General features: G+C 50.1%; 1 pseudogene; it reads left to right on the top strand.

Annotated features, from left to right (window-relative positions):
* Window positions 1–5851: 5851 nt before the first annotated feature.
* On the top strand, window positions 5852–6785 carry LOC132076958 (olfactory receptor 14I1-like; annotated as a pseudogene).
* Window positions 6786–7150: the final 365 nt, after the last annotated feature.

The following is a 7150-nucleotide window of genomic DNA, read 5'->3' as shown; positions in this document are numbered from 1 at the left end:
ATATTAAAGAGATAATCCAGCATCTGCCTAACAGGTTTGCTTTTTACACAAAACTGACTAACTGTGGACCACAACTGGGATAACAACTTCCAGTCTAAAGGGGTATACTCCGCCAGATCCTGTGTGTGGTTCCCCTGAGCATCCTACTGTGGCATGGATGTAACCGGACAGCCAAGAGCAGAAGCGGCCTCCATAGCATCACCATCTCCCATTTGCATTGCCTCTTTTGCCAGAGTAGCCCAAGCCTCCCTCCTCTGTTTAGCCATCTCCTCCCACAGGTCACTGAGTGCCCCGGGATAGGATCTGAATCTCCGAGAGTTCTGCGCTGTTGGCGCTTCTGCACAGGCCATTCGGGTGGGGGAGGCAACAGGCTCAGCTCGCCCTCTCTGTGGGGGGGCGGCGGGCTTAGCTCGCTCTCTCTGCCATCCTCCAACTCGTCCTCCTCCTCCGACAGAGGACGTGCAGATGGCCCCCCTGCGCCTGTAACAAGATCCTCCATACCACACTGTTGTGAACCCTTTGGTATTAACACCTTGTTTACCGAAGGCGCAAGAGGATCGTCCTCACGACCATACCCTATATTTCTCTTATGAGCTTCTGTCGCCTTTTCTGCTGCCTTGTGCTCAGAGACATGTTGAAGCAGTGTATTGTGCACCACCCGCCATAGCTTGCCCAATTTCTTTGCTGTCTTATCATCTCCTAACACCGCTTCCCACAGTATATCCCCAAATTTTCTCCATTCTATGAGCTCATGGACCGTATGTGGGTTAAGGAAAACCCCCTTATCATAGCCATAGGCTAACTGTGCCCTGGTAGCTCCTTTTTTAGATCTATCCCCTTTACTCCTCGCGTTTCTAAATACGCGGCGAAAAGATCATATGCTGCTTGCCTATCCATACCGATTTGTATACGTCAGCACTGTTGCGGCTTTCCAGGCTCCGGCAGACACGTCTGGCCCAAGTCACCGATGTGAACTTCGAGGGTGCTTCAAAATTCTGGCACCGTTCCAGCTGCGATCAGGACCCAACTCCAACTTCCCTCGACCATGGCATGCCCTCCCCCGTTTTATTTTTCAGCAAGACACGGAGGCAGATGTCGGGGTCACCATTTTTTGAAAGAAGGAGACCAGGACACTGGATGGTCATCAACAGGTCTAATTTATTGATTGATTTGGCAACCTAAATACAGTACATAATGAGCATCATACATATTGCAAAAGCTGAGCTCAGGGTTGGCTATTCAGCTACATGTCAACCCCGCCTAATATAGTCTTTAGCTACATTCCTTTGGTTAGCAAGAATAGCAACTTGTGCATTCCACACTCCGTTCTTGTATAACTTCAGCATCTTCTTTGTGAACAAGGACACCCTGCCCGCGAAAGGGCCTCTGCCCTAGTTAGGACATCTTTACCAAATTGATTCGGCTGTGTCCCCTCTCCTTGAGCCACTCTTTGACAAAACTCTCCATAGGATTCCACCTCCAAAATTTTGTATATCCAAGGGTAGCTCCCAGGTAAATCTGTCAGTACCATCAAGTCTGGCTGGCCTCTGGTGGATGCCCCTGCAACACTGGGGCTGGGTTCTTTCCTTGGGAAAGAAGGAAGATCCCTGGGACACTGTGGGGACCTCATGGAACCAAGGGGATCATTGTGGCACCACTGGAGCCCATGGAACCAAGGGGCCATGGTGACACATCAAAGCTTCATGGAACACAGAGACCATTATGACTCTGTGGGGCCTGATGGAACCATGGAGACCATTGTGACCCTTCAGGGCCTTGTGTCACCAAGGGGGCATTATGACACCTCAAGTCCTCATGGAAGCAAGGGACCACTGGGACACTGTGGGGCCCCATGGAACCAAGGGAACATGGAGCATGTCTGGCTGCAAGCACTGAGCCCAGCCGGGGTCACGGAACCATCTGCAGGCCCTGGGTGAGATATGAACTCTTTCAGTGCTTCCATCCTCCCTCGAGTGAGAGAAAAGGACAAAGTGCAGGCACATAGAGGAGTAACATGAAGACACCGAAGGCAACAAAGAGGAAGTTGAGTCCCAGATGGGAGGGATGAGGAGATGTCCTCATCTTGGGGCTGCAATCCTCTAGTAAAGCTATGGAGAAGGATATAACTGATACATCATACTCTCTTTTTCCCAGTATCACATTGAAAATTTGGGGAGATGACTTGTTCAGCAAAGGCCTCCATGCTAAAGTAGCAAATGTCAAAGTAGCTGTGATCCCATGAGAAGTTTGAACATGGAAAAAGGATAGCATGATGAGATCCTGTGCCTTCACAGGGAGAAGAAAAAGATGTCCTCAGAGATGAAGATGATTTCAGAAATAGATGAGGAGAACCTTTGCTCTTACACAGCTCATCTTTTAACTAATACTCCATAAGTTGATATGGACCATAAACAAAACTGTAAAAGAGCTTTGAACAACTGGGAGGGATGTCACAGTTGCAGATTTTTCTGGGCAGTTGCTATTCATGGAAATTGAGAGCAACAAGAGAAGTGTCTCTTCTGGAAAAGTCTCCATAGCATGAAAGAGAGACTCTTCTCCTTAAGAGAACTCAAGAAAGACTATTCTAGTTGGGGTAAACTGACTGAAAATTCTAGGTTTGTCTCTTTATATTGTCAGTAAGAAAGAAAAGGTTTTAGGGAGACGAGAAGTTTTCTGAAAGTTTTGTTGTTATTACTCTTTCTTTTAGTTGCTATTAATGAACTTTTCCTTATACCCTCTTAAAGTTTGAGCCTGATTTGCCGTTCTCCTAATCTTATCACACAGGAGGAAATGAGTAAGTATATTCTAGTGAGTGCACTGGTAATTAGCCAACACTGAAGCCACCACAATAATTGCTGCATTCTCCAAGAAATCTCAAATTGGTGAACCAAAATCACTACAGAAATATTACTGATGAACTGCACTAGAGCAGAGGGAAATCAAGGCAGAGCCATGGTTTGTCAGGACTTGTTTGATCCTAATGAGCCCTGTGGTGCATTTGGAGCTGAGCCCTGGAACCTCAGGGTCTGAGAGGAGATTGCAGAAACATTTCTAGGAGTCAAAGTCAGAAGAAAACCCCAAAGTGTCTCAAATCATGGATGCATTCCACTGAGGTCAATCCCCTAGACAGGCTCCTCGTGGACTCCTTGGAGGAGAGAAGTGGAGGCCAGGATGGCACAAAAACTTCTCAGAGATTCAGTGTGGAAAGGAAAATCCAGAGTACCTTAAAAATCTTGAGTAACTCAAAGTATTAATGAGCCCCACTACATGTAAGTGCAAAGCTCTCAAGGGACTCGTTAAAGCAGATAATTAGGGCCTTGATTGCAGAAACCTCTCTTAGAGTCTGTATCAAAAGGGAAACACCAAGTACCTTAAAATAACTGAAGTACCTTGAATCATTAATGAGCCCACTGAATGTTGCAAAAGACAAAGCCTCTCCAGGGACTCATTGCAGCAAATAATTGGAGGCCATGATTGCACAAACCTCTCAGAGACTCAAAGGCAAAAGCCAAACTCAAAGTCCTTTGAAAAACTCTGTGAGCATTCAGAAGCTTCCAGGGCCATTGCTGAGCAAGGCTCCCCAGGGACTCCTTCCAGCAGATCCTTGAGGCCACTGGGATGTGGGCTAGGGGGGGATGCTGAGGGCAGGACAAGAGGCTGACAGTGCCCAGCCTGGCTTGAGCTGTGCCAGGAGCCCCAGGGCCTCAGGACAAGGTTTCCCCTCCCAGCCTTTGATGGCACAGACCCTGCTGTGCCCCAGGACACCAAGACTTGGCTTTTCTTTGTCTCCACCTGTCAGCACTTCCTCCAGTTCTCTGCTCTGCCTTGGGCCTGGGGACACTTTCTCTGTCCTGTCCCTCAGTGGGACCCATTAAAAGTCCAAGAAATTTTTGAGTTGGATTCTGACTTGGAGTTCTGGAGAGGTTTCTTCAGCTCCCTCTCAGGGACTCATGTTCAGCGCCTGAACACAAAGCCCCAGGGGCTCATTAAAGTCTTTGTGCTGTGTCTGTGCTGCTGAGTTGGGCTGGGCTCCTGGCACAGAGGCAGCTCCTGGTAACCAAGAAGAGCTTCAAAAGCACATTTCTCTTGATGAGCAGCTCTTCTGCCAGTCCAGCAGGGCTTGGGCACTGCCTGCAGCCACCCCGGGCACAGCACAGAGGCACAGAGAGCTTCAATCAGTCAGGGCTGGGAAGGTGCTGAGAAGTGCCTGGGGCACAATCACTGCCAGCCCTTGGCACAGGAACCTCTGGCTGCAGGACAATGCAGCTGCAGCTCCTGGAGCCATCTTCTAAAGCTGGAACATCCCAGTGCCTACAGACTCTGTGAGTACAACTCTGAGTATTTCTGGTGCAGGGTAGGTGAAATGCTCATGAAACTCTGATATGATGAGGGGTTCTAATCAGTCATAGAATATTTCCAAGTCAAGGATTTTAACAAAAATGAGAAAATTTCCTAAGACTTTGAAATCAGTTTCTTGCTTTTGGAGAATGGCAGGGAGGGGGGATAAATATTAAAGGTAGGTTATGAATTATTAATTATGAATTTTGACAAGTGTCTGAGACATCTGAACTGTTACTTTTGGTGATTGTAGGGTCACAGGAGATCCTTAATGTGCTTTCAGCCACTCTGCCCATGGACAGTACCAGCATCACCTTTGCTGGAGCCAACAGACTCAGTCTGTGCTGTCGTTTCTCCCAGCTGCAAACAGAACCTGCCCCAGCCAGTGCCCTGCAAACAGGCAGGGTTCTGTCAGGCCAAGGAGAGTGCACAGAGATTTGGGGTCTGTGAGTGTTGGCAGGGAGAGATCAGGCACAGGGAAACACCTGCAGGAGGAAAATCTGCAGGAAGCAGAGGGAAGATCAGGCAAGGAGAGAAAACAATATCCAGCAATGCTGTGGCAGGGAGAGTTTAGAGATGCCCACAGGACCCCCTCCAGTGCAGACCCTCCCTCTGAACAAGCCCCTTCCCTCCTGTGCCCCCAGCCAAGCCTCTGCTCTCAGGGCTGGGTCTCCAAGGCGTGCAGCCCCTCCTGTGCAGGCAGAGCTGCAGCAGAGCCGTGGGGCAGCTCTGCAGCCCTGGGCCCAGTTCCCTCTGCAGAGCGCAGGGCTGGGAGCAGCTGCCTGGCCCTGGAGGCTCTGGCAGGGGGCACAGCTGGCTCAGGGTGACGCTGTCCCCACTGCCCGGCTCTGGGCAATGCTGTCAGTGCAGCCAGGGAAGGAGCTGCATCTCCCTTCATCCAATGCCATCATAAGGACACTTGGAAGTGTCCCTGAGATTTCAGTCCAAGCTGGGAGCTCCAATCCAGGGTGCAAACCTGTCCTAGAGCATCTCTGAGTTATAAGATTAATGAGGAGATTCAGAGGTGTTCTGACACTGAAAATGCTGCTGGGTTGGAGAAATGAGCAATATGAGATTTTGGCTTCAAATGTGGAGCTGGGCTGTGTTGGATCCATCTGCTCTCACCAGGACCTGGTGACATTATAGGGGAATCATTGGAATGTGACACCCCTCCACCTGAGAAAGGTTAAAGCCCAGAGAAACTCTGAACAGGTCAGAATGAGAGACCATCTACCCTCACTTTCCATTCATCACTTTGTGTCACAGAAAGCACTCTGTTTCCCTGGGGCAGCAGAAATTCTGAGGCTTTCTGATATCCAAGAACAGCAGCAGAGAAAGGGAGAAGCTTTTTAAAGGAACCTCAGAACGCCAAAAAAAAAAAAAAAAAAAGAGTGTGTCTGTCTATTCCAGAGGAGGGTATATGGGAAACGGCTTTTATTTTGGTGACAGGTATCTCCTCTAAAGCTTTGCTGTCCTTTCTTCATGAACAGGTCCCCGTGCCCAGCCACAGCAAATGTCCAACAGCAGCTCCATCAGGCACTTCCTCCTGCTGGCATTGGCAGACACGCGGCAGCTGCAGCTCCTGCACTTCTGCCTCTTGCTGGGCATCTCCCTGGCTGCCCTCCTGGGCAATGGCCTCATCATCAGCGCCGTAGCCTGCAGCCACCACCTGCACACACCCATGTTCTTCTTCCTGCTCAACCTGGCCCTCGGCGACCTCGGCATGATCTGCACCACTGTCCCCAAAGCCATGCACAATTCCCTCTGGGACACCAGGGACATCTCCTACACAGGATGTGCTGCCCAAGTCTTTCTTTTTTTTTTTTTTTCTTGCAACAGAGATTTGCCTCCTCACCATCATGTCCTATGACCGCTACGTTTCCATCTGCAAACCCTTGCACTACGGGACCCACCTGGGCAGCAGAGCTTGTGCCCACATGGCAGCAGCTGCCTGGGGCAGTGCCTTTCTCAATGCTCTGGTGCACACAGCCAATACATTTTCCCTGCCCCTGTGCCGTGGCAATGCCCTGGGCCAGTTCTTCTGTGAAATCCCACAGATCCTCAAACTCTCCTGCTCCAAATCCTACCTTAGGGATTTTGGGCTGCTTGCTGTTAGTGCCTGTTTATCATTTGGTTGTTTTGTGTTCATTGTTTTCTCCTATGTGCAGATCTTCAGGGCTGTGCTGAGGATCCCTTCTGAGCAGGGACGGCACAAAGCCTTTTCCACCTGCCTCCCTCACCTGGCCGTGGTCTCTCTTTTCTATAGCACTGGCACATTTGCCTACCTGAAGCCCCCATCCATCTCCTCCCCATCCCTGGATCTGGCCCTGTCTGTTCTGTACTCAGTGGTGCCTCCAGCCCTGAACCCCCTCATCTACAGCCTGAGGAACCAGGAGCTCAAGGCTGCAGTGTGGAGACTGAGGACTGGATGGTTTCAGGAACATTAACTGCTGGCCAGTATTTGCAAATCACTTGTAATAAAAGTAACCTTTAATACTTCTTGTTAGTTCCATTTTGGAGGTTCTTTGTCCTTGTTTAAAATTTTAAATATTTTCTACAAAGTGATGTCATTGTTTCTGCCAACTTGGTGTTGCCAGTGCTGCTGCCGTGGCCCTGCCCCACTGCCCTGGTGGCCCTGGTATTGCTGCAGGATCTGAGTGCTCTCAGGGCTGGGCACAGCCTTGGGGGTGGCAGTGCCGGGGCTGCAGCAGGGACAGGCCATGGGCACTGCTGGGGCAGTGCTGACGGCTCAGCCCAGGCTCTGGGGGCTCCAGGCTCCTTGCCCATGCTCTCTCAAGAACATGGCCAGGCC

The sequence above is a fragment of the Ammospiza nelsoni genome, chromosome 9 (assembly GCF_027579445.1).
Source record: "Ammospiza nelsoni isolate bAmmNel1 chromosome 9, bAmmNel1.pri, whole genome shotgun sequence".
Lineage (NCBI taxonomy): Eukaryota > Metazoa > Chordata > Aves > Passeriformes > Passerellidae > Ammospiza > Ammospiza nelsoni.
Note: the sequence above shows the minus strand (reverse complement) of the source record. Positions and strands in the feature narration are given on the sequence as shown.